Below are 11397 nucleotides of genomic sequence, written 5' to 3' on the forward strand. Positions count from 1 at the left end.
CTGGAATCCAGACCCTGGAATCTCATGACTTCTGAGGTCTGCCTTGAGCTTAGGGCTATTTACATGTCATGATTGTAGTCCAGTGTGCCTGGCATAGAATGGGGCCTCTGAGAATAGTAACTACAGGTAAGTAACTACTTCAAGTTCTTTTTAATTTCCTGTATCAATTCACTTCATACAGCAACTCTATAATGAAGGAACATTTTCTTTTAGACTAATTACATACAAGGGACCAAAAGCACCAAGTATTAAGTACTATGCCTAACATATATGAGTGTACATTATAGGTTAGGATCCACATATGAGGGAGAACATGTGGGTTTTTTTCTTTAAGTTGGAGCGACCTTGCTTGTCGCTATACATTCTAAGTCCATTCATTTTCCTGAAATTTCATAATTTCATTTTTCTTTACAGGTAGATAATATTCCATTGTGTATATATACTACATTTTCATGATCCATTTGTTGATGGACATCTAGGTTGGTTTCATTTCCTTGCTATCATAAATAGACCAGTAATGAATTTGGAATGCAAACATCTCTGTGTCAGGAAATTTCTTGCTCTGTGTACATGCCCGGGAGTGAAACGGCTGGGTCCGTAATGGCTGTTTTACTTTGCACTCCTATCAGCAGTGGGTAAGGGTTCCTCTTTCTCCACAACCTCTCCAACGCTTGCTTTCAGATTTCTTGATGACAGCCATTCTGACTGGGAGAGATGGTATTTCAAAACACCCTTTTTTTGTACAAAAATCAATTTGAAATGGATCAAACACCTTAGTTTAAAATATGAAATGCTGAAAAAGATAGGGAATACTTTTCCAGATACTGGGGCGCTGGGACTCAAACCCAGGTCTTCTGCAAGAACAGTGTTCTTAACCTCTAAGCCATCTCTCCAGCCCAGCCAATAATGATTTTAAAAGGTATTCAATATCCTTAGCCATCAGGGAAATGCAAATTAAAGCTACTTTGTGATTCCATATGAATTCTTGGATTTATTTTGAAGACATGTAAAATATGACGTGAAATTTTTATGTGTATTGCATTAAATCTGTAGATTAATCTTGGTACTATATCGATTTTCACAATATTAATTCTGCCAATATAGGGCACAGAGGGTCTTTCCATCGTGCACTATCTTCTTTGGTTTTCTTTTTCAGTGTCTTGAAGTTTCTGTTGCAGAGTTCTTTCATGTTGTTCATTAAGTGTATTCATAGGCACTTAACTTTTTGGAGCTATTATGAATGGGATATTTTTCCTAATTTCTTTCTCTGAGAGTATATTGTTGGTATATGAAGGCTACTTTTTTATATTGATTTTGTATCCTGAAGCTTTACTGTGTTTATTGGATCTAAGAGTTTTCTAGAAGATTCTATAAGATATTTTAAGTATAGAATCATGTCATCTTCCAAATAGGGACAGTTTGACTTCTTTCTTTTTACGTTTTATCCCTTTTATGTCTTTCTCTTGTCTACTTGCCATAGCTAAGACTTTGAGCATTATATTGAATAAGAGAGGGGAGAGTGGCATTCTTGTCTTATTCCTGATTTTAGAGGAAATTCTGCTTGTCTCCATTTAGTCATTGTCACAAGTGTTTACTACCATGCCCGGAAGAATATGCATTCTATCAAGGTCAATTGTGGGACGTTGGATAAGAGTGTCAGTCAAGTCTTTTGGTTTCTTTGGTTTCCCCATATTCTCCACTGTTGTCTGACTCAGAGGGAGTTCTGGACTGACCTTTGGGTCCCCTCCTAGGCCCCATGACTTGGAAACACTCAAGGGAGGAAGCTGGAGCAGCTGTGGGCTCCTGTCACTTGTCACCCATCTCTCAGGAACCACTCACTGTCCTGCCTTCTGTTCTTTATGTCCAGTATCTTTTTTTTTAATGTGTGTATGTTGCCTGTATGTATGTAAGTGCACTCATGTCATGAAATGCCTACAGAGGTCAGAAAGAGGGCATCAGATCCCCTGAAACTGGAGTTATGGACGGTTGTTAGACATCATGTAGGTGCTGGGAATTGAGCTCAGGTCCTGTGTTCTTATCCATTGAGCCATCTCTCCAGCCTCTTGCTGGGTATCTTAAAACCATTGTTTCATATATTATGTCTGTGCTTTGGATTTGGAAAACCAGAAGTTGTAGCTTTGGAGGCTATATCTTTGCAATATAAATAATTATCTACTCACCACACTTTCTAGACCTATAAACAATTACTTTTTATACATAGCAGATTCATAAGTGTTGCATTTCTTTGCTAAATAAGTTTTTATGTTTTTTTTACTTTTTTTTTTTTACTTTTTTTTGTCTTTTTGAGACAGGGTCTCCCTGTATCCCCAGCTATCCTGGAACTCACTATGTAGACCAGGCTGGCCTCGAACTCACAGAGATCTGCCTGCCTCTGACTCCCAAGTACTGGGATTAAAGGCGTGCTCCACCATGCCCAGCTTAGATATACCTACTGTATAAAATAAAGCAAGCCTAGCCAATTGTACTGCTAAATTGCTTATGAAATTGGACTTTGGTTAGAGCTCTGAGATAACTTTTTTAAAAAAATGGAAATGGAATCCTTCTGCTTGGCATACAATTTGCATATGAGGCATTGAGTTATACTTTTCCTCCTCATTGAACATTTTAAAATATTTTATTTAGTACTGTTATTTGTATGTGTATGAGTGTATTGTCTGCATGTATGTAAGTGCACCCCCATAGTCCAATGCCTGCAGAGGTCAGAAGAGAGTGTCAAATTTCCCTGGAACTGGAGTTATAGATGGTTGTTAGCCACCATGTGGGTGATGGGAATTGAACCCAAGTCCTCTGTAAGAGCAGTCAGTGTTCTTAACTGCTGAGCCATCTCTCCAGCCCCTTGAAAAATTTAAAAGTATTTTGTTTATTTATTTATTATTTATTTATATGTGTATGAGTGTTATGTCTGCATGTATGTACATGCACTGTACTGCGCAGTGCCTGTGAAGATCAGAAGAGGGCATCAGATCCCCTGGAACTGGAGTTAAGGATGGTTGTCAGCCCATGCCAGTACTAGAAACTGAACCCAGGTCCTCTGCAAGAGCAGCCAGTACTCTTAACTGCTGAGCCATCTCTCCAGCCCCCTCTTTGAGCATTTTATGTGTATACATCTTAACAAATTTAAACTTAAAAACCTAATTGAACACCAGGAAGATAATCTGCTGAAAATTACATGTGGAAATTGCATTAGAAGTTATTAATGCCACATAACTGAGGCTCCAACAGCCATAACTGTATTTAACATGCCTATGTTAAATACAGAACTCATCTAGTGACCAGTGTTGACTGACATAATTTTTTTTTTTTAATTTGACAGGGTCTCCCTAGTCTCAGCCCGCCTGGAACTCACTATGTGGACAAGGCTGTTCTCCATCTCACAGAGATCCACCTGCCTCTGCCTCCTGGGGACTGAGATTAAAAGCCTGCACCACCATGCCCTGCATTGTCATAACTTCTTAAAGGTCTCAGTCATAAAGATAGTGATTTTCCAGCCAAGCCACTAAGTCAATTATTTGTTTTCTTTCTCTGTTTGAAATGCACTTGCCTCCTTTTTTTTTTTTTTTTTTTTTTTTTTTTTCAGTTCTGAGAGCTCAGGTTACCTTGCAATTAAGATGAATCAAACATTTTTTGAACTAATAGTGTGAGACCATCCAAAGGCTGATTCAGAGTTTGGGGAACCTGAAGCTTATACAATTTAGGGAATCTTTGAGATAAAAGAATACAAACTAAAAACATATGCACAATTGGCTTTGAAAGTGACTATGTATTTAGAATGCTAAAGATTTCCCAACAAATTATAAAAATGTTAAAGCTAAAAATACTACAATTAATTAAAAAATCCAGAAAATAACACTGTTACTTATTCTTTGGCGTGCTTCAACACTGGCTGTGTGCTCTTTGTTCATGCTATCCGACAGCACTGATTTATTCAATATCATTTTCTATTGTGATGGTCTTTCCTCTAGCATGATTGAGTGATATTTGTGCCCTTTTGCAGCTGGTCTAGTGAAACTCCTCTTAGCCTCACTTCTTGATGGCAGTGGCATATGATAACTTCTTCAGCAGCCCTTCCTCCCAAAGTGATCTCTTAAGGATCTCTGGCCCTCTAAGAACAGAAGACTTGGCTAGGGCAGACCTGCCACAGGTAGATCCAGCTCTGCGTGGCCTCTGCACTTCAGAGCCAACCCCCATATCAGCTGCTGCCATAGTGCATTACAGGAATCCTTGAAACATGAGTCATGGTGGACCCTGAGCAGGAAAGCAACATCTTATCTGTATCTTCTTCTGTGGAAGTCAAAATCAGGATCTTTCCATGAGCCTTAGGGATCCTCTTCCGTGATCAGTTCAATCACCAATTCAGATTGATTCTACAGTCAGAGCATCCTTGTTGGTTGATAGAAAATGTTTACATTTTCCCCTTGATTTAACATTGTCGATACATTAACTGGCAGACTCTCCTTTCCCTCCCATCTCAAGATGAGGTCATCCAGCCAGACCGTCAGAAGCCTTGTACATAGGGAAGCTGAGCCTGTGATGCCAGAACATTGCTGCTCAGCTATACATCCAGGAACCCCCACTGATATAATCGCAGCAACCGGTTATGAGTCTGTGACCTCTCACAACACAATCCATGCTTCTTGTTTTGTTATTCTATTCTGTATTTCTCTGAATTGATATCTACTCCATAGGGACACGTTCATGCCATAAATCTTAAAATGAGACAACGTACCTTGATGCTGTGCTCCCACAGTGCTAAAAAAAAAAAAAAGTGCTTTTAAAGTTGATCTTGCCCTTTTCATTTTATTAGAGAGGGAGAACATGAATCTGTGGTAAAGTTTATTCCAGATTTTAGAGCAGTCATTTCATGGGAACCCTAATTTCATCTCTAGGGCTTCCTAAGATTCCTCCCCCAAACTCCGGCTCTTGTTGACAATGTAAAACAAGCTTCATTTGGCCTGGAAGTTTCTTCCATGGAATATGTCAGCATATTTTTTTTTTACTTTTGCAGTTCATCTATAAATTTAGAAAGAAAACACACGTCTTGGTTCAGAAAACTTTGCAGGAACCAAGATAAAAGGAATTCTTAAATTGAGATGTTTATGCCTCCAGCCATCTTTTCCCTTTTAATGATGACAAATACTGGAGTTTCTTTACTTCTCAGAATCTCCTTGGGAATACTCTGGCAGAGATTCTGACAGGAAGTCTCCACTGTACTGAAGTGAGGCAGTGGGTTTTTACGAGGCCTAGATGCCTCCCATCCTTTGCCTGATCTGTTTGTAGATATGTCAGCTACCATTCCGCCTCTGCCAAAAGGAGTTAATTTCACCCAGGACAGTCTACTTGTGCTAGACGTGATAAGCAAAAGTTGGGCCCAGGCTAGACTGCCCAACCCTCCACCCCTAACAACAGTACATTTTGGTGCCTGAATGATGAGTATAGTGAGAGCTAGGGAGCTTTATTCCAGATGCTTCCTTGGAACTATCCCAGATAGAGAAAGGCATTCAGAGGCATAAAAATCAGACTTTTCAGAGGTTAACTTAGGCTTTCCAGTGACTGATTCTCAATTAACCAACCTTCTATAAACCAATAAGATAATTAATAGCCTCAAATGATTCTGGAGCATCCAAGACCCCAAAGGGTCTTCTGCATTATCAAAGAAAGCTTAAATTGTAGATACTAATCAAAATATTTTAATATAGTAATATATTGTAATTTTATTAAAATGCTGTAAACCCACAGTCTCTAAGCCTGTTTTGATTTTGGGACAAGGTCAGAACATGTAGCTCAGGCTGGCTTAAAATTCTTGATTCTGTTGCCTGAATCTCCTGAGTTCTGGCTTTACAGATGCCAATGCCACCACACCCAGCTTCTAAATCCAATCTCTCTCTCTCTCTGTGTTTTTTTTACTTTGTTTCTTATTCATTATTATTGTGGTGAGAGAGAAAGTACAGGTGTGTGCATACTGCAGTGCGCATGTGGAAGTCAGAGGGCAACTTTGTAGAGTTGGTGCTCTCCATTTTGACCTGGGATCTGGGAATCAAACTCATCTTCAGACTAGTGTAGCAAGCACTTTTACTCTAGGAACCATCTTACTGACTAACCCCCCACCAACTTCCAATTCTTTCCAAAGAAATTTTTCAAGATATATTATTATTATTTTTAAATTTGTGCATATGTGTCTGTGTGCAGGTATGTGCACATGGATGCAGGTGCCCATGAAAGTCAGGGTGTCGGATCTCCCAGGAACTGGAGTTACAGGTGCTTGTGAGCCATGGTCTGGTTACTAGGAATTGAACACAGGTCTTCTGGAAAAGCAGTACTTGCTCTTAACCACTGAACCATCTCTCCAGCCCTCTAAATCTTTGATAGAATGTTTAGTTTAAAATGTTGGCATTTCCTAATAGGTTTACACTTTTTATTTGTAAATTATAAATATTAATACTATACTAAAATGTTCACAATAAAACATGTACAAATATAAAATGTCTTAATGTGGGCTAGGGAAATAGCTCAGGTGGTGTAGCCTGAAAATGATTTATTCCTTGCAACTTCCTCTGAAGAGCCACCAGCAAGCGCAGATAAAGATGTGTTATGGGAAGAAGGGTAGAGCCTAGTGGGCAGGAGATTGGCACAAAAGGAGGAGGAATTGGTGCCATTCTGGGAAGCCAGGAACAGGGAGCAGGTGAGCCAGCTTGCTCTGGACACTGTGGGGCACCAGGGGGACCGCGAGAGGACCCCATGGACCTTGCACAGAACTCTGTGGGGTGAGTGGGCATGCGGCAACCCGAGATGAGGCAGACTGTGGGCAAAAATGATCTGGAAGTGGGGGGGCATTGCTGGGCACCAGGTGTTCGTTTCTTTGTAAGTCTCTCCCCTCCCCCACAAAGGTATAAACTATGCAAAATTCAGATAAAGATGTGTTATGCGGTTTATCTAACCACGTCAGGAGCATGAGACCCTGAAGAGAGTGAGGGTGAGTCAGAGTGGGAAGGAGTAAATTTAATGGGACAGTTTAAAGTGCTTGCTACAAGCATGAGGCCCTGAGTTCAGATCCGCAGCACTCATGTATAAAACTAGGCGTGGTGGTGCAAGCCTGTCCCAACAGTGGGGAGACAGAGCAAAAGTGGATTCCTGGAGCCACCTGGCCAGTAAGCCTGGCAGAATTGGGAAGCTTTAGGTTCAGTGAAACATCTTGCTCAAAAAAATTTGATGAACAGTGATTGAGGAAGACACCCAGCGTTGACCTCGCCTCCACATGCGTGTACACATAATAAACATACAGACACACACACAAACACACACAAAGAAAAGGAACAGAAAATCTTATAGGACAAGATAACCTAATCTTCCTAATTTAAAGAAGTTCTAAAGTAGAAATAAAACATAACTCACATGCTTACAAACAAAGCCTTGAGACATACGTACCCTGAAATCAGGGACAGAGCAAGATGGCACCACCATTGCTGTCATCTGCTAGTGTCCTGGAGGTTTCAGCTCTGATGAGCAAAACACAATGAAGCAGAGAATGGCGTTATGTAGAGTGTAGTTAAGTGTCATTATATTGGTAAATAATGGAATATGTGGAAAACCTGGGGGTGGGGGTGAACCACAAAACTATTTTCAACTATAAAGAGCTAATTAATAATGTATAAATCAGTAGCTATCACAAATACAGCTGACAGCCATTTAGAAGATATTCTGGAATGTGATGCCTCATTTAATACAAACAAAACAAGATAACCTACCTAGGAATAAACACTAGGTTAGTAAAAATGGAAAGACTCCAAAGGTTTGATCAAACTGAAAGGTATGTGGTAGTTTTTAAAATATTTTATTTATTTTTATTTTATGTGTATGAGTGTATTGCCTGCATGTAGGTGAGTGCACCTGTGTCGTGCAATGCTGTGGCGGTCAGAAGAGGACTTCGGATTCCCCTGGAACTGGAGTTAAGGACAGTTCATAGCCACCATGTGGGTACTGGGGATCGAACCCGGGTCCTCTGCAAGAGCAGTCAGTGCTCTTAACCGCTGAGCCATCTCTCCAGCCCCAGGTATGCTGTATTTTGACAAAAAAGATGGTATCCTAACATTTCCAAATATCCTTCAGGTAATCTACAAATGCACTGCGACTCTAATACAAATGCCAACAGGGCTTCCTTGTGTTCTAAGCTTCAAGTGGAAAAACAAACAAGAAAAATTGCGAAAATGATGAAAAAAGTCAAGTAAGTCCAGTGACTACACTGACTAGATAGTAAAAAATAAAACATGTAAAACTATAGTTCTCAAAGAAATATTGTGAATAGATAAGTTGATGAGATAGAATGAAAAGCCTCTATGTGTATGTATATATTCAAATACAGATACAAATTTAACATATGGTAAAAATAGGATGTAAAAGAATATTCAATTACTTACCTCCTGGAGGATCAGGGAATTGGAGGGAGGTAGAACAAGCTATAAAATTATTAAGCGGCTGGTTTTGACCTAGTTTAGCCAGTAAGAGTCAGGAGCGTCTCTAGCTCACACTTGTCCTAGTACCATGCTGTTCACAGATCCACTTAGGAGCAGTAATTGTGTCCTATTCATCATTACATTCCAAGCACTCACACCTGTGTCTAGACACAGCAATAATTATGTGTTATGAGCATGTTACAACACCACAGCTGTGCAGCACAGGTAACAGATGTATATACCAGTTCTGAAACCACAGCAGGAATGTATGCTGAGGAAGGACATCAAGATCTAAAAGAAGACAGGCCATGTGGAGAAAAAGGAATGAAGGGAAGAAAATAGCCTAGCTTGACACACTCACAGAAACCTTATAGATATGGCTTGCCTGAAAGAAAAAGGGATACCGTGTGCTAGAGAATCACAGAGATCTCATCACAGAGACATGTCTGATGGCCCAGTCGAGAGGCACATAGTCCTGCAGTAGCACCATACCAGGAGCCCACAGGCATGGTTTGTGTGATCTCGCCTTGTGCCCGTGGCACCCAGCTCACAGGGTTCACATGATATGATGCGGCAAATGGGAGTTCACATTTCAAACTGTGATAGGTGCCCAAATAATAACTGTTCACTTTGAGTTGAGCCTTGCCTGTGACCTGTGCACACACATCACTGGTGCCTTTTACTCCCTAGGAGCCCTGGATAACATGGACCCAGCGAAATTCTTCATACTTTCTGTCAAATGATGTTAAGGCTGGGACAATGAACTGGTCAGTGTCTTCTGGCTGCCCTAGCCAAATGCAGGCCCAGGAAGCAGTTCCAACCTGCTGGTCTCCCTCTCCATCTGCATTCATCTTGACAGACAGTGATGATAGACACAGAACTAAGCCAGAACAGAAGAGCAGTGAGGACATTCCTGGGTGTAGAATCCATGTCAAAGCTATGTTCTCTTGTTCTCACATATGGAACTCTTTTAGCAGTCTCATAACTAGGAGACAAATTTTTGGTTCCTGCTGGGAGAAACAGGGCCAGAGTTGGGCTGTCCTAAACTGGCTACTAGAAGGGTCTCTGTACTTAAATCTGATGGGATAACAGCCAAACCAAAATTCTATCAAACTGACTTCGATACAAGAATGGCCAAGGCTACCTCAGGAAACCTGGTGATTTATTGTCTGCTTCCAGGGAAAACACATAGGAAATCCATAGATCAAGAGCATAGGTGTTCTGCTTTATCCCTGGAGCCCATCTATTTCCTAGAAATCTAGGTTTCTAGGAAAAGGCAGCATCATAGAAAAGAGGAAAGTGTACACAAAACTTGTTCAAATCCAGGCCTGGCACTTGGCACTTGAATAAACCTGGGTAAGTGACTTAAGCTCTCTGACCTTCAGTTTCCTCTTTGGAGAAGTGAGGATACGAATCTCTCCTATGAAAGATTTTGCTAAAAGGCTAAAAAAATGTGCATGAAATAATTGGTATCTTGAAACTGATAGCATTTTCCCAGCTTTCCTCCCTAAAGGACAGACATTCTTTTGGCTTCTTGTACTCTCCATAGACACGCATCCCCCAACCCCATCGCTTTATATCTCCATACTCCCGATTCACTATTAAAGTGGCTCACATATAAGACCTTGGCAAAGACATGCTGACTGTTCCCCTACATCCTGCTTGTTCAATAAATATCTGCAGAAGCACTCAGCAGTGGGCTCGCTGCCCAGTATCTCCAAAGTGGTAACACCACAGAGCTTTGTGCAATTCTCAGGAGAGGAGCTGACACTCAGTTCTCACACACTGTTGTCACAGGACTGTGATGCACACACGCCGTGTGGTAAGTTGATACCAGTTCTCTGAACTCTACTGAGTTCAAAATCAGAACCCTGGCGCTACATCCTTGAATTCGCATTTTTAGTGTGAACTATTAGCTTCTCATCTGCTATTGAGAGCTTGAACAAAACCCAAGGATAGAACTCCCCAATGTACGGGTAGAGAACATAAGCTTTGTGCACTCTGGGCTCTTTTAATTCCTATGGGCCATGATTCCATTGTCCAGATGATTAAATACAAACTGGCTGAGATTAAGTACAGAGCTAGAGAACACTGAGTCACGTGCAGATAGTTCAGAATGAGTTGGTGAGCAAGTTTTGAGACAAAAGTGCAGTACTTTGCAGGGTCTGTAAGCCTGGCAAAGCCTGTGGAATTTGGCATTTGCTCTTTTTGCTGCAGGCCTGGCCCAGAGTACCCTCACTGTCTTACTTCCATTTCCCGACACTGCTTAGGTCTCCTCATGTCTCCCTTCACTTTTTTTCCATTCTTTCATCATCTAGACCATGGAAAAGTGCTTGAAGCTTCCATGTTAACTCAAAAATCTAAAGCCCAGGGATAGGACTGGGGACTTTCCACTGACAGACTTCTCCCTCAGACATAGGTGTCAGTAGAGGAGGCTAGTCCAGAGACAGTCCTAACTGTGACTCTTCCTTTGCACAACACTCTCATTTTCTTTCCCTTTGGCGTTTTGGGTTTTTCCAACAATCAAGTAAGCTGAGCTCTGCATTACTGGTTCAGTTATCTTGGTACATGGGGGAGAGGGCCAAGGGGGAAACCTGATATCCCATGTTGAGTAAGTCCTTTTCTGGGAAATTCTGAAATGTCCTCTATATGGTTCATGGCTGGTTACTGCTGTCTGCCTCCCAACCCTCAGAGCTGGCTGTGCCTTTAGAAAGTGCCTCAGCATTTGGAGGCAAAGTTGTTTTCTTTTATCTTCGCAAGATACTCTATAGTTGTACAGAAGCCACACATCTTCAGTCTTTTCATCCTCAGCACCTAGAATAAACCCTGCCGCAGAGCAAGCACCAAGTAAATCTTTCTGAATCTGAATGGAAAGCACGCTGATTGCAATGAGCACTCCTCATGAGCCCCCAGGCCTGGGACTAACAAG

The sequence above is a fragment of the Nannospalax galili genome, unplaced genomic scaffold (genome assembly GCF_000622305.1).
Source record: "Nannospalax galili isolate Female #2095 unplaced genomic scaffold, S.galili_v1.0 scaffold88, whole genome shotgun sequence".
NCBI lineage: Eukaryota > Metazoa > Chordata > Mammalia > Rodentia > Spalacidae > Nannospalax > Nannospalax galili.